The sequence below is a fragment of the Tympanuchus pallidicinctus genome, unplaced genomic scaffold, assembly GCF_026119805.1.
Source record: "Tympanuchus pallidicinctus isolate F22 unplaced genomic scaffold, pur_lepc_1.0 scaffold19, whole genome shotgun sequence".
Taxonomy (NCBI): domain Eukaryota; kingdom Metazoa; phylum Chordata; class Aves; order Galliformes; family Phasianidae; genus Tympanuchus; species Tympanuchus pallidicinctus.
Window position 1 is genome coordinate 12,590,715 of NW_026294710.1, and position 24,206 is coordinate 12,614,920.

Here is a 24,206-nt window from a genome sequence, read left to right on the forward strand (position 1 = left end):
CTCAACAGACTTAAAAGGTGGGCCCAGGGAATCTAATGAGGTTCAATACAGCAAAGTGCAAGGTTTTGCACTTGGGCTGGAGGAATCCCAGGCATTTACACAGAATGGATGCAGCAGTCCTTGAGAGTAGCCCTGCAGAGAAGGACATGGGGATCCTGGTGGATGAAAAACTTAACATGAGCCAGCAGTGTACTCTTACAGTTTGGAAAGCAAACGGTATCCTGGGCTCCACCAGAAGAGGGGTGGCCTGCAGGGACGGGGAGGTGATTATCCCTCTCTACTCTGCCCTTGTGAGGCCCCATCTGGAGTACTGTGTTCAGGTCTGGAGTCCCCAGTACAAGAAAGACAGGGAGCTGTTAGAGAGGGTCCAGAGGAGGGCCACAAAGAAAATCAGAATGCTGGAGCACTTCCCCTATGAAGGCAGGCTGAGGGAGCTGGGCTTGTTCAGCCTGGAGGAAAAAAAAGGCTGCTGGGCGACCTCATGGCAGCCTTTGAGTACCTAAAGGGATCCTACAAAAAGAAGGGAATCAACTCTTTGAAAGGGTAGGTAACTGCAGGACAAGGGGAAATGGTTTTAAGTTGAGGGAGGGAAGATTTAGGTTGGATGTCAGGGGGAAATTCTTTACAGAGAGAGTGGAGAGGTGCTGGAATATGCTGCCCAGAGAGGCTGTGGATGCCCTGTCCCTGGAAGTGTTCAAGGCCAGATTGGATGGGGCCCTGGGCAGCCTCGTCTAGTATTAAATATGGAGGTTGGTGGCCCTGCATGTGGCAAAGGGGTTGGAAATTCATGATCCTTGAGGTCCCTTCCAACCCTGGCCATTCTGTGATTCTGTGATTCTGTGAGGGGAATGGAAGGTTTGCTTCAAAATATAGAGAAGGGTCAGTAGCAAAACTGTGGCAGAAATGGAGCTGTAGAGCTCTGCACTTTGCATCCTCTCCTCACCAGAGGGGGTTCATCTTATCACCTCTGCATCCTTCCTGTAGCTCTTGAGGTGAACAGCATGGCTGAATTTAATGAGTGGCTCCGTTTGTCCCTTAAGCACTGAAACATTCTGAAGCTGATACTCCTACACTTTGTTTTCCTGCACAGCGGCATCAGCTTAGCATTTAATTTTGCTTCATTAGAAGAAAATTACATTTTAATTATATTTCATTATTTCTCTTAATATTTTCAAAACTGGTGCTGGCAGAGCCTTAATGGCAACCAATCTCTATTTCGTTGCAGAGTATCTTTTTGCATTCACCTCACATCTCCATTATGGGCTGTCACATGCTTCATGCACAGCAGTAATGGTCTGGGTAGGCATACTCATGAATATCCTGTTCATCTCCTCAGCAGTGGTGTAATTGAGGGTAAACACAAATCAGTGATGTTTGCCCACTTCTAATGTGGGCAATTCTAATTCCAAGTCCCTCCCACTTCTGCCTATGTGGACTTATGTCTTTTCTTGACTTAGTATCAAACTGTTTCTTCAAAGGAAAGAACTGGACTCAATGATCTTTATGGGTCCCTTCCAATTTGAGATATTCTATTACTCTATGATTCTATGGGAAAGTTTCAGAAATCATAACAGATTGCTGATGCTTCTTCCGTCCTCCATCCAGACCCAACTGGCTTAGCAAGGAATAAGGACTTGCTTGTTCAGCAAATACGTACTTCACATTTTCCAAAGGCATATAATCCACCAGGGATTTGCCATTCAGATGCTTTTCAGGTTTATATATGAACAAAATGAGGTACTATGTGGTATTATGTTTTCTGAGCCTGCCGAAGAGTTTTAGTGCCTTGTTTCGTACCATGGGTCAGGGGGAAAGAGTACATCTTTATGTTACTCTCCTGATTGGCTGTGACATGCTATACCTATGATGAGATCAATATATTCTGCACGCAGCTCAATCTTCTGCTCGCTTAGGTGATCTTCTTTCTTCCATTTTTTTTTCCCATTGTGTAACTGTGAATGATGTGCTACATCTTGATGATGGAGCCTGGCTTCTCTCTCTTCTTTCAGGATAATATAACGTGGTAGAGCTCTCCTTTTACATCTGAAGATTGAAATCTTAATTACTTTATCAAATAAAATAGGTCAGTAGCTGTAAAAGATCCCAAACAGGCAGTGCATAATTCAACGTATAAAGGAACATGGAGGTCACTGGCCATCACAAAACATAACCTGCCTATGTCAAGCACAGTGACATACACAACCTGACAAAATAAAGAAGCTGTAAATTGAGGGCTCTTTTAGTCTAATATGTTGCAAACAGTTTACTAGGTAGAGCAAAAGCTGCTTGCGCAAGCAAAGCAAATTCTTGCAGCACTCCCCATCAGCTGGCAGCTGCTTATCCTGCGTAACAGTTTCTTGAGAGGACAAACACCATTAATCGGAACATCCCTCCTTCCTCCTTCTTTTCTCCAGCTTTTATAGCCAAGCACCATGCCATGTGGTATGGAACACCCCTTTGGCTAATTTAGTCTGCTGTTCCTGTTCAGTCCCCTGGCTGCTCCTTGTGCACCCCCAGCTCCTCACTGAGGGCATCACCAGAAGCTGAAAAGTCTTATACTCAGCAACAATTAAAAGCATTACATGCTATCACCATTATTTTCATCAAAAACCCCAAAGCACAGCATCATAGAAACCTCTACAAAGAAAATTAACCTCACTGAAACCATAACAAAAGTATTAGTCCCAGTCCTAAAAATACTGCATAGCAGAAGTTTTCAGTAAAGAAAGATATAAAAAAGAATAAATTTGCCCCTTTTGTTAATCCGTTTTTCTATGACTCTCTCATTTTAATATTCAGTGTTATCTTCGTATGTGATTCAATTCAGGATACAATTATAACAGCAAATTCTTCTTTTTCAATATTTAATGATAAAACCTAATGGATTTTTGAAACTCTGGAAGAAGGGACAATGATCTTAACCACAGGGGATATTAAGGTAGTTTGGTAAGAATATGATAAAATAACTGTTTTCTATAAGAGTTTCTGTAATAGCTTTGCAAAGCTTCTCTCCACTTACAGGAAAGGTATAGAATAATACATTTAGTAGGAACCACATTTTGATTTAGAGGATCATAATTCTTGTATTGAGAACACTAGATTGCAGAGTTATCTATGCATATCAGTGCAGGGAATGTCAAAGCATCAAATATTTCATGGAACTAAGAGAAACAGAATGGAATTGTGCTCACTATTTCCTACTTTCTCCTTCTCCTCCCCACTGAAAGATAAGAGCCAGTGCCCAAAATCCTGTGCAATTCTCTCTATACAGCTGCAGCAAGGAGAGATATCTTTATTATTATTATTATTATTATTATTATTTTGACTGCTTGCTTTTTCACAGCAGTGTTCTCTTATTAACTGTGAGGCCAGAAGAAAACCAATATAAATCTGAGCAATATTAAATTCACAGTGTGCCATTTCCCTCCCTCAATGGCTGGGCAACTTTGACTAGCTTGACAATGCTCAAACAGTAAGTACTGTCAAATTTATTTTAAATAATTATACACCAGAAGAGTTACATCAAGAGGAGAATGCCTATAATTTGTGCTGTGCCAGTACTTTTCAATTAAATTTCAATTTGATCTCTTTGAGTATCCTCACCCAAATTTGCAGCAAGTTCTACCTCAAACTTTGGAATTTAATCAAGCATTTGTTTGGTGCAATGATCTAATATTCTACAATGCAGTAAGTAACTGCAAATCAACTCATAAACACTTCCTACAGGAGGTGTCTTAGCTTGAACACCATTCTTCATAAACATGTTAATTCTCCACATTCAGTACATGGAGGGTTGTGGCGGAGTCCATGTGCATGTACACATGTGAGTACACATGCAAAGAGACTAACGTTCATCACCATTGCACTGTTTATAAGGATATGTAGCACTGAACAAATCACAATGTATGTTTCCTAGACATCATTGAGATAGAAAATAAGATAATTTCCACATACACATCTGCCTCATTTAAGCACGTGACATATGTGACTGGATGTCTAAATCAAATGCAGTGGAGAAGGTAGCAACCTACAATGAAACCGTGCATGGGAGATGTGTTTGTTGCTGGCTGAGTACATAAGCTTGGTCACACACTCCACTCCATATTTTCTTGAAGGCTCAGTGGAGCCTCCAACTTCACATATAATACACATATTCCATGCTCATTGCACATGCACACCAATGCATGCACTTTAACAATACCTCATTAAATGCTTTTAGTAGGGTTTATCAAATTTATTTTTAAAACAGTTAGGAAGAAATTGCTTTCACATTGAATACCATTTAAGAAATTCATTGATGCTGATGCACTTAGTGAAGATCAAGTTAGACACAAAAAGAACTTTACACAAGACATAAAATCTATGTCAGAAAAGAAAGGAAGACGAAACAATAGAAAGATATTTCAAAGCAACAGTACACAATTCTGAATTTGTGGTGTCTGACAGCAGTAAAACAGGTTTTCTCATCTTAATTGATGGTTAATGGAAACCTGAGGCATTTATGAAGAAGAACTAGTGGAAAGTTTTGAAACTAGGATATGCTGTCTTCCATGGAGTCTCATTTCCCTGCGCAAAAGGAAATAGCACTACTATATGTCTTATTTTCATTTGATATGACTAGCAAGATGCATGAAGGCAATCTGAGGTGACAATATGGAATAGTAGCATTTGTACAAGTATACATAGATTTGCACTGCTTGCTCATATTTGTGAATTCAAATCGACACAGCGCACTATGTAACCTTTTGTACTGATGAGAATCTCAACATGCAATGAATGCATTTGTACTTCTGTAATTGTCTCTCTGTAAAATTGATTGAAATATCAGAGCAAAATGAAGGAACTTTTCTTAATCAGCTAGCTGACAGTTGGAAGTTTGATGTTAACAAGGTTTTTTTATTTGAATTAGTTTTAATCCATAATGTATAGTTTCTGAGTGCACTGCAGTCACATTCCCTTTTATCCCAGTGATCCAGGGTCAAATGGTAAATGCACTGTACTATTTCTGAAACACTGAAAACTAAATAGAAAGTTCCTATACACTGTCCACCAGTTAGTTGTGTACCCCCACTTACACACCACTTTAAATCCATTTTTTCTCTGAAACATGTATTCACATAATTTTAAGCCAACAATTTTTTCAATCTAATACAATTCTTCTCACAAGGATTATAGTGGTGGCCAAGTTTAAAATTAAATACTGAACACACATATCCTTTTGGTTTTGGATGTCATCAAGCCAAAACTAGAAGGATATTTTTCCCATTGGCAGTCTATTCACTTCCTTGATCAACTCTTAAGGCAACGACATTGTTCATTCAGCAATTATAGCTTTTAGTTATTTTTTCTTTTGGTTACTCGGTCCACATTGCATAACCTCCTCTTTGCACACAATTCACTGAAAAAAACATGTCTTAATCTGGTTCAAGTCAAGCTTTTATTCAGTGATGACTCTTGTTACACCGAACTCTAGATATGTAGGATTATTAAATATACAATGGCACAATGACCTTCAGTCAGCAACAGGAAACTGGTCAACGTAGTAGGCACTTTTAAGGATGGGGATGGATGAGTGGGTGGGTGGGAAATGTGACTTTCAGTAATCTTTGAAATGGCTCTTGTAAAAGGAAAGATGGGTAGGAAGTTTGGATGAAGCGGATGTGTTAGAAGTTATGGGAGTCAGAAGTACATTTCCCATATGGATAAATCTTGCCAAACATTTAGTATAGCAGTTTAAATTCTGAGTAATGAAAGGGAGCAGGCAATGAAAGAGTTCAGCTGAAGTCACAACAGTGTACTCATCTAAAAGAAGCCAATCAATTTAACTTACAAAAGTGCCTATTTTTCTTATGTTAGATCTGAAGTGAGACCAAGATTCTAGTCCTCATATTTGTGTGTACCAGCAAAGGAACTCTAAATAATAACTCCAAAAGTACAACTCCCCTTACAACCATTAGTTATAGCATATTTACTTTTCACATTGCATCTTTCCTTTTCCTGAAAAAGGCAACCTTGAACATCCAGAAAATCTTTTCAAATTGAAGTATGATACTTTTATTTTTTAAGTTCATGCAGTGTTATTTTTTCATCCATCTCCGTCTGAAGGCACTTTACTAAGCATAACCAACAGTAGTATCTAAAAGAGTGTTCTAAGAAGGGATATGCTCACTCTTCTATTGACATTGCTCCATTTTCCTAAGATCTTTATATTCCCCTAGAAAGTAGGCTAATATGCAGGTGTCTGGCTTTTTAGAATGAATGAATCTGACATGAAGATGCTCTAAGGACATTCTTCCTCAGTTCTTCCCACTAGTACTGCTCTACTTTGTATTAAATACTTATAAGTATTTTGAGATGAAGATGTGTTCTTCTTATTAGGATAATCAGGAGATTTATCCTAGAAGTGGGGCACCTTCTTTTTGGTACTGATGTTAATGAAGTTGTACATAGTAGGACAGTACTCATAGATAAAACCAAAAAGCATAAGACATTCTCATGAGTAGATGGAATACACAGCAGTAGACATGCATCTAAGAAATGTGAGCTCCTACTCCATACTCCTGAGGAATTTTCAATCCACTGTTTCTTTCAGTTCAGATGATACATTTGCCAGTTGACAATGATGAACTTAGCATTCATTTTTCTTTCATTTTTACAATAAAGAAAATACTATGGATTATTTTTTTTTAGTGCAGTTATATTTTTCACATTTTCTTCTGTAAGAGACAGTAACAAAGCCAAATAAGAAAAACAAACTAATTTTACCTTTTTTCTACTTCTTCTGCTCTCCACTACCCTTTCTCAGTAATTCAAGCACTCTCTAATTATCATGATAAGATTACAAAAGATGGCTAAAGAACCACTGGAAATCAGTTCAGTCTCCAAGGCCACTAAGGATAAATTACATTTTCATAAGTCTACCTGAGTCTTATGCAGCTGGGTTGGTTTTGGTGATGTTGTGTAAATGAAGCCTTAACTCAGATCCCATATATTTGTGACTTTCTCTGTGAGCAGTTAGGTTACATTGCATGTAAGTGCATATATGTTAGCATTCTGAATATGCAAAGAGTAGATTTATGACTACGAGAGGCATTCTTATTGTTTACCTATAGTGCATTTACCATTCCCTCCCACATTTCTGGCTTTTAAAAAATAAGAAAAATTGTCAAATTTTTCAAAACTATTCATCATTACATAAAAATGCAGTTCCCAAAATGCACACTGAATGTAAACAATGATAAAAAAGAGCAAAATAAAATAACAAACAAAATAAAAATAAAAGAGAAGAAAGGAAAATAATCTTACTGACATTTTCTTGAATTGAATGTTCTCTTTATACAAACACAGAAGACTGGTTTCATTACTCAGTGTCAGGAGGTCACACTATAGCAAAAGCTTCCGTATGTCACTCATTCCACATCTCAACAGGAATCTGCTTTCTTTAGGGGAAAAATAAAGTACTGGGGTTGTTGTAATGTTAAACAAATACTGTACATGTGAGACAGATGTAAAGATACTTTAACACCTTTATTAACTGCATGGACGATGGGGTCAAGACATGTCCATCAAAGCTTAAGGAAAATACTATCTATTACTAAATTCTAAAAATAATTCACTGTCATTCTAAGACTAGGCTATGGAAGTCAAGTTTTTGGTTTCTGTTAATCACACCTACAATGTTCAACTACATGTTTCAGACTTAGTCTGAAATGAGACTGTTAGATCAAATGACAATGAAGCTTGAAAACTTGAATTCTGAGGTCTCAGAGACCAATCTTCCAATGGTGCCATTAAATTCAAATTCTTGGAAGACGGTAATTACCTAATAATGCTAACTGAAAAAAAAAATAATTGTATTTGTCTTAAATGTCAATGGCAAGAGCAGGGAATGAGAAACCTAAAGGCATAAAAGTGAAATATCAATGAGAATACAAAAACCAAAAAAATAAAAAATATCCTGTTCTTTACCAGACAGACAGAGGTTTTCTCTCCCCTTTGTTCTATTACTTCATTTCTATTTACATCTCTGTCCTTAACTTGATGCATGACTTTGTTCAAGTTACTGCTCTTGAAATTCATGTCTAAGATTGGATTAATCTTATGTATAAGATTCTGCAGAGATTTTGAAATTTATGTACGAAAAACATTTCATAAAGCATTGTTGTAGCATCTCTCATTTGTCACTTCTCGCCCTCACAGCTAACAATCACCTTTGACATATCATTACTTATAATGGAATGAAAAGATTTGTAAACAATTTTCCACGTCATTATGTTCATTAAATACACTCTTTTACAGACTTGCATGCTATAGGAGAAGGACTTTTTTCAAGACATAAGTATTCATCAGACTCTATATATGTTGTCTATTTTGCCATTTCAAAAATCACTCTTTCTGCGCTTAGAGCCTCAGAAAAGTTGATATGTACAATGATTTCACTCTTAGATACGCTTCCTTCCTTGCATTTTTTCTGTTGTTTCTAAGTCTGTTGTGTTGAAAGTAACCACCAAGTAACCCAAAATGGCATTGCTCTGCTGAACTGTCAAATGTGAGCATTACTCAATCATTTCTCCTAACATTTTCAGTGCTCTGAATTTCAAAAGAGTAAATGGATTGCTTGCAGGTAGCCAAAATGTGTTTGAGGTAGATAATGGAAAGCAATTTTCAAACAGGACAGTACAGAGGCAAACCATATTTAGCAAATACTAAATAAAATAATGAATTGGGAATCTCCACAAGAGATTCTTATAACAGATTCCTGTTCTTCAGTGGAATGTACATTTCAAGTGAGAAGGAGTAACAGCCGACTGTCTTAATAATGTACTTCTTGGAAACATAAATATCTCAAATATACCTGATACAGAACTGATTGTCAAAAGAGAATTTTAAATACTAATATATTAGTAATAAGCAAGTTTCTCTCATAAATACAATTTCTTACTTGAGCTTGACAATTAAAATCTGCAATGTGTTCATCTGAGTCTTCTCCACTTGGTGGATAATGAATAGATCATGATTTGCTATCCCATCTGCTTGAGTGGTCCTGTTTACAGGAAATTAAATACACATACCTTGTAGAAAAATACTTTACTGTTATCTTTCTGTAACATTCAGGTTTATTCAGTGTTCGTTAGCAGATGGAGATGCTTGAATGGCTCCCACCTTCTTGTGTAAGGTGTTTGCTCATGTGATTGCTTTTACGCAAGTAGAGAAGAACAGGGATCTTTCGACAACTCAAAATACTAGAGATTCTTTAATTATATGACTTCTGAAATTTGTTGGCTAATTTCAGGCACTCAAGTAGGAAAATTTTCAAAATATAGAATCTAACAAAGGCAATTAGATTTTTACTCTACAAACAATTGCATCATGATTTTGAAGGAGAAATTAAAGGCAGAATTTCAAATATGATCATAACACGTTTAAGTACCTACTCCATACCTGCCAGGGAGTAAGTTCAAAAATCTGGCCATGGCCCTCTATGAAGCTGGAAAAGGTTTCTGTAATTATGCAAACATGTTACAGGTACAAGCTTTTATTCTACTAATTAAAAATCATAGTGAAAGAAAATTGAAACTGCAACTTACCTCCCTCACTCCCTCAAATACAACTGCTGTTGTTTTTTCTTTCTCTAGTATCAGCACTGTGAAATGCTTTGGAAAATATCTGGCTGTTTTGGCTGCTCCACAAAACTCTATAAAGTAAAACAGGCAGAAAGTAGATGGGTGGGCAAACATAATGGCTAGCAGTCAGACAAGTAATCAAAACAAGAGCTTGTGTGTTATGTTAGCCTAATATCACTACTTTGTCTTTCTGTTCTATTGGCATTTAGAGTGAAAAAGGAAATTCTAAGCAGTACTAAACTATTCACAATCCTAACATTGTTCATGAATACAAAACACTTTTGCCAACAATGCAAAGATTGCAGTTTATACAATGCAAATGAAGAATTGTTACAAAACTCTATTGTTCAGGAATCTGAAAAGCTTTAGCGTATCTGTGGGGATTATCTAACTCCATCTTGTGTTTACTTAGGTTTTCCTCCTCTTCTAATCCATTATTTTTTTTCCTGAGATATGTAGGTGAATATGAAATTTATCCACTGAGAGTCGGGGTGAAAAGAGGCACTGTACAGATCTTGCTTCTAACCTAAAAACTTAAGAAGTAGCCTAGAAGCAAAACAAACAAAGAAAACAAATGAACAGCAATTCAATAACAACAACAGAAAAGGGAGACTATTTGAAAGACAATTTGAATATCAAATGTTCCATTGCCTGGTGCACATAAGCTATTCTTTCAATTTGCTGTGCTTCCTTAAAGCTTGAGGCTTATTTGTCAAATTTCAATCTGGTTCTCTGATCTAATTTTTAAATCGTGAGTAATTCCCATTATTTATATTTATATATATAAATATATATACATATATACACTATTACGGAAGATCGAGTTATAGGACCATGCTGTATTTCATAAAATGTACAGAATACAGCAGTTCATAAAATTAAAGTATATTGTATGCACTGGACCTGGAAAGCCCTGGACAAGATACTGTTGTACTTTCTTATCTGTTGGGAGAGTTAATCAGAGAAATTTTTTTGTCAAATAGAAGAAAACATATTTTGGAAGGAACTAGTTCAATAGAAAAAAAAAAAAATCTTGCATGAGAACATGTCATTTTCAATTAGGAAAAGACCTTGGGTAGATAATGGATTTATTTTGGTCCAAAAATAACATTCCATTCCACTGCAGCCTCGGGGTTCGGTCACTCATGAATGGAATTAATCTCGCATAGCTTCAGCTGTCATGTAGATGTTAAGACTTGATACAAACAAATTTCACTGTTAATACCAGTTGAAAAATAGGCCCTTTAAGAGGCCATTTCAACTCGTCTGTTTTAGAAAACTAGTTTAGGATGAGACAAATCATATCCAGGAATTTTTACTTTTGTTTATTGATTGTAGATACTGTATAGACAGTTAAAGCAAATGTAGATAACTAATACTAAAAGATCTGAATCACACATTACGCTTCTTCCACATCTCAGAAAATATCAGGAACTTAAATTAAATGGTTCTATTACGCAGATACAGGCTATAGTTGAGGAATATGTAGGAATAAGAAAACAATTTCCCCTCCTGGCTCCATAAGTGTTTGGGTGTTTTTAGTTGTTTGGTTGGTAGTTTTTCTTTTTTCGTTTGTTTGTTTGTTTGTTTGTTTTTGTATGAGTAAAATCTAATCAAGAATAGTCCTTCTTTTTACTTTTATTTTTCTCAAATGAAACCTACATGTTTAAACTAGAAATAAAGGGGAAAAAAGAAAGAAAAAAGGAAAAAAAAAAGAAAGCATTAAAAGTAAAGTGTAACTGCAGCTCAAAGACAGTAATAAAATTGCCTGAAAGCAAAGCCCTGCATGGGAGAAAATTGAGCTTCTCACTTTATTAGCTGATCCTTACTCTATTGTTCCATTTTGTGTTGAGTAAAACTTGAGGCAGAACAAAAATGCTATTACAAACTAGTGTATTGACTCCTTGATAGGCCTTCATGTTTCCTAATCAGCTTTTTTCTTTTTACAGTGCTCACCTATGTTGATGTCAACATAATTACTGTATTACTGACCAAAATTTTCCCCCGCACATCTTCCCGCATTCTTTATTTGTATTCCTAAAATCACATACTAAAATGAGAGTTGTTTTGAACAGGTTGATCAGTCATTTGAAAAGCCAGTTGTCCTCAAAGGAGGATTACCTACATTGTCATTGTGAACATGTAGTCCATTAATGCTTTATGCGAGAGCTGTCAGTTTCCATTGTAAGAAGTATTTTAAGTCACTGGGTAAACAAATGAATGAGGTTTCGTATGTATTTCTGAACTAAGTATGTTAAAACCACTAAAACCATGGGGCAACCATCTGATTTTCAAACTTTTGGACACTTAAAAAGAGTTTTATTTTTTGGGAGGTTCTTAATTTGAACATACTAAGCTAAGAACATTTTTGGGAAATTTTATATTAATGTATTTTTTGTTTTATGAAAATTGGTTACCTAGGTCTTTTTCAGTACACTTCAACTATTTTTTTCCAAGTTCTTTATTAACATAAGAATCACTGCTCCCCATTTTAAGAGAAAGAAAAAATGAAATATACAGATCTAGATTATTGATGTATTTACTTTTCTGGGTACTTACGAACTGGATTTTTGTGTACTGTTTGTTGTCTTTTAGGTGTGTAAGGTGTTGCCTCATTAACACGTCCAAAACACCAGGGATAAGTCAATGGAAAATCAATATGCAGGAATGTATGAGGATTTTTTGGACAAATGCTACTTCTTTGGAAAATCAGTTGGAGTCAGGTTCGTCCTTCATGTAATTCCTTCCTTGAACTCTGCAGCCCCATGAAAATGCATCCAATTTATCCTTGTTAGTAAAATAGGGTATATAAACATATTAAAAGGCCATGCTAATGAGGACTTATACTGCTTCCAGTATGCAGTGTTGAGCTTTATAGAACTTTATACTGTGCGTTAGGAAGGCAGTTTTCCCCATACAAATATTTGCTCCACTAAAATGAAAAAGAAAAAAAAAATCATTAATAATAAATCTCAATAATCATGCATTTTATATAGTATAAACCAGGCAAATGGCTTGTGCTAAAAGAGATTATGGTGTAGTAGACAGTATACTAGAGTGTAATTGCATCGGTCTTGGTTTAATTGGGGGTATAATAAAGGCTTGCAAGATGACTTTTCTGGAATCCTTTCATCTGTTCTGTGCTTATTTTCTTTCTCTGTACAGTGGGAAATATTTAGAAATCCTGTTTTTTTTGAAGTTCTGTGAGATCTACTGAGGTCAACATAGGAGCTAAGAGATGTTACTAATAGTATCAAAGTTACTAAAATAATAAGAAAGTAAATGAACTTGTATGTACCAAGTATAGATAAGACACTCAGGATTTTATTTTTTTTTAAGAGAATATAACTAATTTTGAAATAACTGACCTTTTCTTCTTTGTCTTTTTTTACTTCTCTATCACCTTTGTACTAAGAGTGTTCAGCCTAGTTCAAAGAACCAAATGCCTTGATGTTTAAGCACATCAAGTATGAGCTGAAGTTCATTCTCCAGTTCAGTTTTATCTCTATATAGTCTGCGTCCCAAAGTCCAATACCTGTCCATAGTGAGAATTGGAATGATACAATCATATTACATTAAAACCTCACTCTTGTTTTTTGAAGCACTAAGCCTTAAATTCACTACTTGTGGTAGCAATTTGATGACTATTTGTGTCCTATATACTTCTAAATCTGACATCAGAAGTTATTTCTTCATTCTGTGTTCCAGCTAATATGTTGAAACCCTTTTCTAGAAAAACCAACCAGCAGGAAAATGAAGCGATTGAAAAATATGGAGAAGAAATGAATGATCTACACATCAAGCCTGAAGTACATAAAAGAATGGGCAAAGATACACATTTCTACTTGCAATTTAAAATGTATTGTATGGATAAATAACCTCCAGCTTCCAAGCAAGAGTTCATCAGATTTCAAAGTCAGTATTGCAAGGACACCAGTCAGGAATAATGAGCTATGGCCAAAAACCATATGTGATGACCAGATGCTACAACTGATATTGGCAGCTGTCATAACTGGAGGAGCCCACACACAGAAAGTGTGTGACATGAAGCTGCTTTTTCTCTATTTGTAGTCTGAATGTTCTTTTGGGACACTTCAGCAATGGGGACAAAGGACAATTTTTGAGAAAATGAAGGAATTTCAAAGGAAACAGACAGCTTCTGTGGGATTGATGCAATCAAACTGATAGAAGTTTTTTGTGACCTGTAGCTGGAAAATCTGTGAAGATCATAACAGAATATGTAGCTATTTACTAAATCAAAGAAAAGCAGAGAAAAACACTTGAAAAGTACTTGCAGCTATTTACTAAGAAGAAAAATGTACGCTCATTATTCTAAAGAATATTGTAACAATGGGTCTGGAAAAAAAAAAAAAAAGAAAATATTTCAGTATTTCCTTTTGTGCTATTCAGACCAAAGCTTAATTATTGTGACAGATGACAGAAGTTATGGGATCTAAACCCATTTAAATGAGGATGCCAAGTACATCCACAGAAGCAGTTTTTAATCCAGCATACCATTTTCTGAATTTTGGTACATTCAATTTGTCTCATACAACATGTCCAAGAGTGCCATCTAATGATGTTCAGTAAAATTCTTAATTCAGTCTTACATCTTTGGCAAAATACAGAAATGTAATGCCAATAGGAACGCCGCAGCAGCATAGCAAAATTGTTAGAGGATCATTTTCTTTAGTTTAATGTTATTTAATTCCCTGCCGGTTTGAATATCTGGCAAATAAGTAAAAAATATTTCTTTTTAAATGATATAGCTGTGATGAAAATATATTAACAGAAAATGCTACAAAGTCTCATTATGTAATACGACAAAAATTGATCTATAAATGTTTATTTATGGATTGTATGTTCACTCAGATTTATCAGCAGGCTGCACATTCATGCCACTTGCAAATTCTTATCCGAACTTGTTTCTAAATGCCTTGCAAATAAAAGCTCCTATAAATACTAGAGTTTGATCCAAAGCCATTAAAATCAGTAAGATCAACAATTTGATTGATTTCAAAAGGCTACATATCATGTACTTGAATATATCAGTTATCTTGATTTTTTGCCATGCTGTATGTAATCATTTATTATTAAAAATAACATTTATTTAATCTTTCTAAGACTGTCTGAATATTATTGCATAATACAAGGGAAGAAATGCTTATGCAAGAGTAAATTATAACTTCCTTCCCTAAAAGATTACTTAAAGATTTATCAAAATAGTAGGTGATACAAGAGGAAATAAAATGTTTTGGGTATTTTTTGTTTTTGGTTTTTTTTTTGAACCTGTTCTCCACATTGCTGCTTGTATACTGTATGCATTGAATTGAACTGGAATTGAACTGGAGACTGGTGAGGGCAAGGAAGAATTATTCTCACTTTTAAACACTGCATTTTCTGCTTTTATTTAAACCTTCATTGTGCATCAACAAGCAAAAATTATAAGCAAATTATTATGATGCTACTGATAGCATTAAATACTTAGGAATCTTGACTGATTTAACATTGAACTCCTCACTTTGCACTATCATTAGGAAAGACTACTTCGTAAATAGAGTGCATATTTTCATACATGGGAGCATATATTCTTTTAAGTTCTATGAAGTCCTCAAACTACACCAGCAATGCTGGACTCCATTGGCTTGGCTTTTTGGAAGTAGTTCATCCCATATGCTATCACAATATGGAGAAATGATTCACTTCACAATATTAACATTAAGATGATTGTTACCTGGCATTTCTAACACCAGGATGAGTGACTTAACATTTCTCATAGATCCAGCTCTTGATGTAATCGTTTCTGTACCAGAAACGATTCATGTAAGAATCATGTTTCATGTCAGACCTCATGTAAGGGCAGAGTGTCACGGCTATAACAACAAAAAACTAACAAAAAACAAACAAACAAACAAACAAACAACAACAACAAAAGAGACTGAAAAATGCAGTATAGATTTCATTTAAGGTATCCACAACTTTTCAGAGACTACTTGTGGTTTCTAAGGTTTAAAGGCCATAGTAAGCAAAACCATGAGTAGTGCATGTGAAGGTGTATCCACGAAAAATATATTTTATCAATACTTGACAAAATTCTGCTGTGCTTTTCATTCATGCTCCTAAAGTTTGTCACAGAAATCCAATATTTAAAGTGTGCTGGTTGAAATAAAAAGGTTGTGAGAATGAAAATTTAATGTATATTCACTGAAATATGTAACAATAATTATCAAGTATAAACTATAAACAACTATTGTCAGGTATAAACTATAAATGTTTCACATTTTTGTCATTCAAATCAGCTGTAAGTGGGGTGAAAGAAGACTCCAGCAATGTAAGATTCTGTTTAATGATCTTTGAAATAATATGTTTCACAGATCTAGTGATGAATACACCCAAAAATATGACACTCGATATTCCTTATTTGTTGGGGAATAACAACATCAGTTTTAGTAGTTTAAAGCAGATTTATGATATTATTGGTCCAAATCCATGAGTGCACTTCTATCATCAAGACAAAAAATCCTTATGGGCAGTAACGAACTTCATCCTCATATTCTTTTCCCTTCTGCTGGAAGGATTTTGCTCTTTGCATCTTTGAGATCACATTGGTAACTTTCTCCTTGCTCATTCTTTCAAATATAGCCACAAGGCATATTGAGAGTCAAAATTGCTTCAATACTTGACAGTACTGGTTTCTTAAATCCTTCCTTATTCCTGTACTGTAGGAAGAAAGTCAGGATTTGCTCATTTGAGATTCATTAACTTAATTGGTGAAACTGTTTTGAGATTTGTAAGCATACTGTGGGACTTAGAAATACTTTGTGAGATTTGCAAAATACATAAACCTTCCAACTTCAATGACATATGTCTGAAATTGGCTGAATATCATACTAAAAGCTTAAAACAGTTAGTTTTAGAAATTCCTCTTCAGTGTTTCATAGTTCACAACTTACATATTCGTACAGAGATTTAGCTCTTGACAAGACAGGTTCTGCTGTTGTTTTTCACCTGAAATGATGACTGATGGCAAAGGATCAGATGGTTGAGTATCATGTTTTGGACTGTGGGAGAACAGCTAGGAAGAGAGTGGTTGGCATTGCTGGAAGACGTAGGGTCAGACTCTGTGCAAAGACCATTATGAGAGATTTTTCTCCAGGTCATATCATGGAGAGATTAATAAATTAAAATGGCATTTTTCCTGTCACCTCTGCAAATAAACCTGAAAAGGTCTTTGATGTTTGTTAGGTGTTTTTATTTCTTCAATCCTTGTAAGGTAAACAACCTCATATTTAATAAATGCCTGGAGGAAAGGAACTCACACTCGACCAACACTGTCATTGGTTACAATCCTTGCTCAGTTGATTTATATAGGACTTGACCTAAATCTTGTTGAGATTGATGATAAGTTTTGAACTGTTTTCTTTTTTTTCGTTGTTTTTGTTTGTTTGTTTTTTTAAGAAGCCAGTGATAAAAACACACACATTACTGCTGGTACACCAAATATATTTTTGGTATATGCTTAAAGATCTCAACCAATGTCCACTATTTCAATAGCGAGAGTTTGTGCTGTAATAAAGAATGTCAAGATCGTGGTTCTTGCCACAGTAGGTGTCATTCACATACACACAAAGATGTAACTTATATTTTAACAAGCTAGTAAGATTTCAGTTAACCATAAATAACAGTAGCAGGACTGCAAGAAATAAAGATAACAGCAGCAGATATAGGATGATTACTTAAGTAGCTACTGAAAAAAGTTGATGCTTTACTGAAAAAAATGATAGTTCATATTAAAAAAAAAAAAAAAAGTATTAATGATCCATGGCTGATTCCAAACTAAACTACCATCGTTTGCTGGCTGATCCATAGGGGTCAAAGAAAACATACCTTATCTAAGCTTTGCAAGGAGTAGGTGAGTGGTTAAAGTACTGCTTTTGTATTCACTGCAAGACAAATTCTTCCTGGAAAGATAATGTAGTAGATCTCAGGTAGCTAGAATTAATATACATATATATATAATCCTGAGCCCCAATAGACAATTTATTTTTAAATATTTTTTGGGGAAATGCAAAAAGATTTATGCTCACAAATGCTTACCCTGCTGCACTGAAGAAAGAAATTTGATTTATTGTTATGACTAAGGAAGAATAAATTGGGCTGGAAATGTCTGTTTCTTCATGAGACAAGCTTACACTTTCTGAGAACACAGATAAATGAACTAAAAAAAAAAAAATAAAAAAATCTGAAATTTATTTCTGAATCTAATCTAAGTACAAGAGCTTCACAAGTATCCCTTGTCTTACAGTTGGAATTCTGTGCACCTCAGTGTACAAATTATATCCAGAAGGAAGTGGATCTGGAAGGATTAGAGTCTCCTCCCTCAAGCCACAGGTTCCCCTATAGATCCATTTAAACTAAGCAGTAGTGTAAATTGTCCAATATTTAGAGTCTAAAGGGACCAGGAAGTACTGGGAGTACAGAACAATATCATCTCTCCACCACCTGTTTATGTTTTGTCATTCAAATCAAATATATAAGACTAGTTTCCTAGATTTCAGAAAGAATTGAAAGGAGACATACTAGAAAAAAGTGCTGGGAAAAAAAAAATAAAAAGAAAAAAAAGGAAAAAGGAAAAAAAAGGGAAGAAAAATAGATCAAATCCGAAAGCATTTAAACAGACTTGCAGTACCTCACATATCAAATATATATTAAAAAAAAATACAGTATTGATTATAACCCTTCCAGACTCAACAAAACATGTGAAGCAGCACTAAGAAACTAAAAGGCAATATTTAGCAAACAGAAAAAGGGAATTTAACAATCCACTAGAAAGAGAAGTTATGGGTTGTAGGAAATGTAGGCAGAAAAAGAGAAAAATTCCTGGCTAGTTGGAATAAAGCAGGTTCTGAATAATAGCTACAATACAAGTCTGAAGCTTAAGGAGGTGGCAGAATATTTAATGACATATGTGTTTATTCAGTATTTCTGGTTTTTAACTTGAAAGTAGCAGGAGGATGTATTTGACTCATATGAACATGATAAAGTATTTTCCAGTCCATTAGTAGCAGTGGAGGGTGTTAAACATCTCTCAGAGATAAATAATTTTAAATCAGCAGGCCAGGATACTTGCAAGGATGGATTCTGTGTGAGTTGATGGAGGACATCTCTAGTTCATGCTATGAATATTTAATAGATAGTAGGAAAAGATAGGAATAGAGGCAAAACACCAGCAGATAGTACAAATCCTGTGCTCTGATTCAAAGAGAGCAAGAAAGGTGGTTTCAGCACACTCTGGACATAATTAGCCTGACATCTGCCACAGGAAAATTTAAAGGAGAAAGGATACCGGTAAAAATTCCTAACTATTTAGCCTTGGAAGATGATTCTCAATGCATTGGTTTTTGTTTTTTTTGGGTTTTTTTTTTTTTTTTTTTCCTGGTTTTTTTTTTTTTTTTTCTCCCTGGGAAACCAGTGCAATCAAAATAAACAATTTAATTCTTTGGAATGACAGGTTTTAAAATAGCAAACGTAGTAAGACTTTTCAAAAGAGTGAGATTTAGTACTTCACTGCCTTCTGGTTAAAAGTTGTCAAGGAAGTATGCTTAGTGGTTGAAAATTAGCTAACTGTCTTCTCTCAGAAAGAAGTTCAGTGGAGAAATGTTGTCATCCTAGCGAGGAAGAAAGATGTTACAGGTTTGCAGGGAATATCACAGTGCTACTCTCTATTTTAACAAGACAAGCAGGAGAATAACGTAGGTGACAACATGACTAGAAATGTGGGAAATTGTGGTGGACATAGATTAGTCTTCAAGTAAATCATAGTCCACTAGATAGGTCAGAATCAAGTATTTAGACATAGACAACCCATGTTAGATAATGAAGAACAGGCAGTGACAACCATAGTTATAACTGGAAAAATTATGTCCCAAAGAAGAACAGCAGAAAGAATTTAATGAGTCGCTGTACTGGAGCAAAACTGAGGCTCATGTCATCAATTGAACCTTTTGACCTTGTAAACCAGAGATCCTCCAGTGGAACCTGTAAGAACACTCCAGTGAGACAAATGGTGCTACAATGCCATTGTTTGTCTTGTTCTTGCTGAAAAAAAAAAATAAAAATCAACAATGATTTAAGGGCTAGAGAACTTCACCATGCAGTATTTGAGGAAGTCAGTATCTTTAACCTCTTAAGAAAGAATGAAAGGTAACTCTCTACGATGTGCAATATCTTCATGTGGAGGAAATGTAGTATGCCAAAAGCTTTATTATCACAGAGTTATCTGTTAGGTTTAGAGTTTCTGTGAGGTGAAAATTTGTCATTTTCTTAGAATCATAGAATCACAGAATTATTAAAGACACCAAGATCACCTAATCCATCAACCATCACCATTTACACCAAGCCATGCCCATAAGTGCCACATCTGCACATATTTTAAGAGTTAGGATCCTTAAGTGCAAACAACAGTAATGGAAATAGTCTCCCAGCCAAAAGCAGGCTACTCACAGATCCCTCTTTGGATGTCAAAAGTTTGAGAAGTTCCAAGGCTTACCAGTATGGTAACAAGGACAGCAAATAAAATTCATCATTTTTGTTTTAAATTCCATTTGTCAGTTATATTTTACATAGTAGTGCACTTGTCAGAAAAGATTTATATGTAGACAGCACCAGTGTGTTTCTTAGGTAATTCTTGATTCGGGTGGCTGCCAAGGCAAATCATCTATTGATTTTAATGGAATAAGCAATTAGCTAAGACTGGTAAAATGTCAGACTACATGCTGATCAGAGAGAACAAATATGAAGTGATTTTTTGATATTTTCATTCCAGTGAAGAATTTTTGGCTTTTTTTTTTTGCAGTGTAACTCAGTTGCGACCAGTTATTATTATTGCTGTTATCTCAGAAATAATATAATGGCCTGTGTTGAAAAGGACCACAATGATCATCTAGTTTCAACCCCCCTGCAATGTGCAGGGTCACCAACCACCAGACCAGGCTGCTCACAGCTACATCCAGCCTGGCCCTAAATGCCTCCAGGGATGGGGCATCCACAATCTCTTTGGGCAATCTGTTCCAGTGCTTCACTACCCTCTGAGTGAAAAAGTTCCTCCTAATAACAAACCGAAACTTCCCCTGTCTCCGTTTAAGACTATTTCCCCTTGTCCTATCAGTATCAACCCTCATAAACAGCTGTTCCTCCTCCTGGTTATACGCTCCCTTCAAGTACTGGAAGACCACAATGAGGTCTCTCTGGAGCCTTCTCTTCTCCAAGCTAAACAAGCCCAGTTCCCTCAACCTTTCCTCATAAGAGAGGTGCTCCAGCCCTCTGATCATAGAATCACAGAATCACCAAGGTTGGAAAAGACCTAGAAGATCATCCAGTCCAACTGTTCACCTATTCCCAATAGCTCCCACTGAACCATGTCCCTCAACACAACATCAGGCCTTTCCTTGAACACCCCCAGGGTCGGTGACTCCACCACCTCCCTGGGCAGTCCATTCCAGTGCCTGACCACCCTTTCTGAAAAGTAATACTTCCTAATGTCCAGCCTGAATCTCCCCTGCTGTAGCTTGAAAATCATCTCAGTGCCCTCCTGTGGACCTGCTCCAAGAGCTCTACATCCTTCCTATGCTGGGGGCCCCTGGCCTGGACACAATACTGCAGATGGGGCCTCACAAGAGCCGAGTAGAGAGGGACAATCTCCTCGCTCTCCCTGCTGGCCACCCTTTTTTAATGCAACCCAGTATACAGTTGGTCTTCTGGGCTGCAGGCGCATAGTGCTGTCTCATGTCCAGCTTCTCATCCACCAGCATCCCCAAGTCCTTCTCCGCAGGGATTCTCTCAAGGAGACCTTCCCCCAGTTTGTATAAACACCTGGGATTGCCCCGACCTGAGTGCAGAACCCTGCACTTGGCCTTACTGAACCTCATTATGTTCTCATAGGCCCTCTTCTTGAGCTTGTCCTGGTCCCTCTGGATGGCTTCCCTTCCCTCCAGTGTATTGATTGCACCATTCAGCTTGGTGTCATCCACAAACTTGCTGAGGGTGCACTTGATTCCTTCATCTGTGTCTTTAACTCCACCCTGACACAGACCCATTGATTACAACCCTTTCGCTGCATCCGGCTAGCCAATTCCTAATCCACTGAACAGTCCATCCTTCAAATCCACACCTCTCCAATTTAGAGAAAAGGACCATGTAAAGACTTTGCAGAAGTCCAGGTAGATGAAATATATCACCCTTCCCCCATCCACTGAAGCCATCACACCATCATAGAAGGCCACCAGATTGAGCAGGCAAACTCTGCTATGCATCCAAAATGCCTAGAACTTGATTAATTTTGTAAGACAAATTGGCAGCAAAAACAGAACAGATAACTGACAACATATAAATAATAAGTCAGTATAAGTTAAGGTAAATGTGAAAATTTACTATTTTGCATATCTGATTACAGAAATCTCTACTTTTATGATTTTGAATGTATTATTATTTTATCACAATCCAGATTTCCAAATCAGACCCAAAAAGAGGTTTCCAGTCTCTGATGAAGAGAATAAAACAGAGAAATATTAGTAAGTGTATTGATCATTAATGAAATACAGAATGCAAATTCAGACCATAAACAGCTAATGAAATAATTAGCCAGCTGATTTATTCAGTGTAGGAGTAACATTTGCACGAGCTACTTAGCATATGGTAATAGCAAGTGCAAATATTGTCTAAGAGAATTTTCACTGTTCTATCTCCAGTGACCAATTCAGTGTAAAACCCCGCAAGGAATCTCAGTGGAACAGATCTTTTATTACCCACAAATTTTATTCTCCTTATAGTTAGCCACAGGCTAGTATATTGGCATAGGTTATCAAAATTCAGGCAAAATTTGTTGTAGATCATGGATGAGTAGCCAATTTGATATGCAGAATATTCTTATTACCCTACAAGATTACCCATCAAGATCACATTGCTGAGATTTACTGGCAAAGAAAGATATACATAGGCAAAAATGTTTTAATGCATGGTACAACAGCTGGCAGATTAAAAACATAATTAAATATGTTCTCAAAAAGCACAGCACTGTCAGTAATCAGTAGGAGTAGGGCAAAAAGTATGGAATATTAGAAGTTACTATTGTTTTCTATACACTTTCTCTTTTTTTGAGACATACTTGACAGATGAATATTTTTACTCTGCCAGCAATAACCACCCAAGCAGCTCAGCAAATGCAACGCCAACTTGATAAGAAAAATGATGTGTTCATAGATATAAATAGCTTGAGCACACACTGCTATTTCCATAGACTCAGAGAGGTTAGGAATAAACCTTGCAAAACAGAAAAAAAATAAATAAAAAAATAAAAATAAAAAAAATCAGCAGCAATTATTATAACCCTGCAATATACGTTCTGAGGTTTAAAAAAAAAATAATGAAGAAAAAGAAAAGAGAGACTTTTTTGTTTGTTTGTTTGTTTGTTTGTTTGTTTCCACAGGATGTATATTTAGAGGCCCTGCAAATTTTATACCTTTAAAAGCATGGAGCAGAAGCGCAAATATAAAGTTAAGACTTGACAGATGTAAAAGTGATATAAATTGCTGTTGACACTGAATTTGATTGCAGCTTTTTCCTACTCCCCAGGGACCCCCAAATCACTCAAGGTTTCCCCTGGCTCACTCTTCTCTATATTTTAAATTCAATCTCTAGGCCAAGCTTAAGGCAGAACTGGATGATGATCTGGATCTTTGTTTTACAGAATCTTGTTGGGGTTTGGTCTTAGCTTGAACCCTTTGGGATACTCAGAGAGTTACACAAAGATGAGGCAGGCTTACGTGAACAGTTTTATTCACGGAATTTGTAACTCACAGCTTAAGTTGATTCAAATGCTGAAGTTACCCTTAGGGGTTAAAAATAAAGAAAGATAGAATGAGAATGGAAAAGGGGAAATTCTCTCCAGTGTCCAGTTAGGAAGAAAAACAATTTTCTCTATCTGATTGATACATCTCCTGGTGTCCTCTCTAGTACAGAAGTTGTTTCCTCACAAAGTAGTTTCCACTGTGTTCTGCCCCATCTCCCTGTTGATGGTTTCTGTTTATGACTCTAACAGCATATCACAGAATTATAGAATCACAAGGTTGGAAATGATCTACAAGATCATCTAGTCCAAATCATCTGTTCCATTTACTGGAACAAGGTTTGGTTTATGTGGTAGGATTGACCATTAAACTGTGTGCATATGTATTTTTTGGGTAATGATTGTTATCTTTTTTTCTTCTAGTCAAGAGTTATCTATGATGCATTATGTCTGCCCACCAGGCAATCCAATTGTTATCCCAATGCTTCACTCTACCCAGTTTTGTGCACTCACCTGGCACAAGTTCACCCTAGGAAGGCCCCGGTGTTTCTTAGGAGAACCACAGATGGGACCTAGAGGCAGACAGAATTCAGGCTAGTAAATGTGCTTTAGCTGTAGGGAGCTAAGTTTTAAGGGTGGACATTTTTGTTCTCAGTACAGTCACAGCACTGAAAACATGAAATTTTTGTTTCTCAAATCTTTTGTAAGCTAAGTTAAAACTCTTGTTTTAAGGCTTTACC

At 36.1% G+C, this 24,206-nt stretch overlaps 2 long non-coding RNA genes across 2 annotated transcripts in view; both read left to right on the forward strand.

Annotated features, from left to right (window-relative positions):
* The window catches only part of LOC128079749 (uncharacterized), a 37,208-nt gene extending 20,847 nt beyond the window's left edge, over positions 1-16,361 (forward strand). The window contains exons 3-4 of the long non-coding RNA XR_008206306.1: positions 12,219-12,346; positions 13,332-16,361. This is a non-coding gene — a long non-coding RNA (uncharacterized LOC128079749). The remainder of the gene's footprint in view (positions 1-12,218; positions 12,347-13,331) is intronic.
* The window catches only part of LOC128079753 (uncharacterized), a 324,094-nt gene that overhangs the window by 176,702 nt on the left and 123,186 nt on the right, over positions 1-24,206 (forward strand). The window lies entirely within an intron of this gene.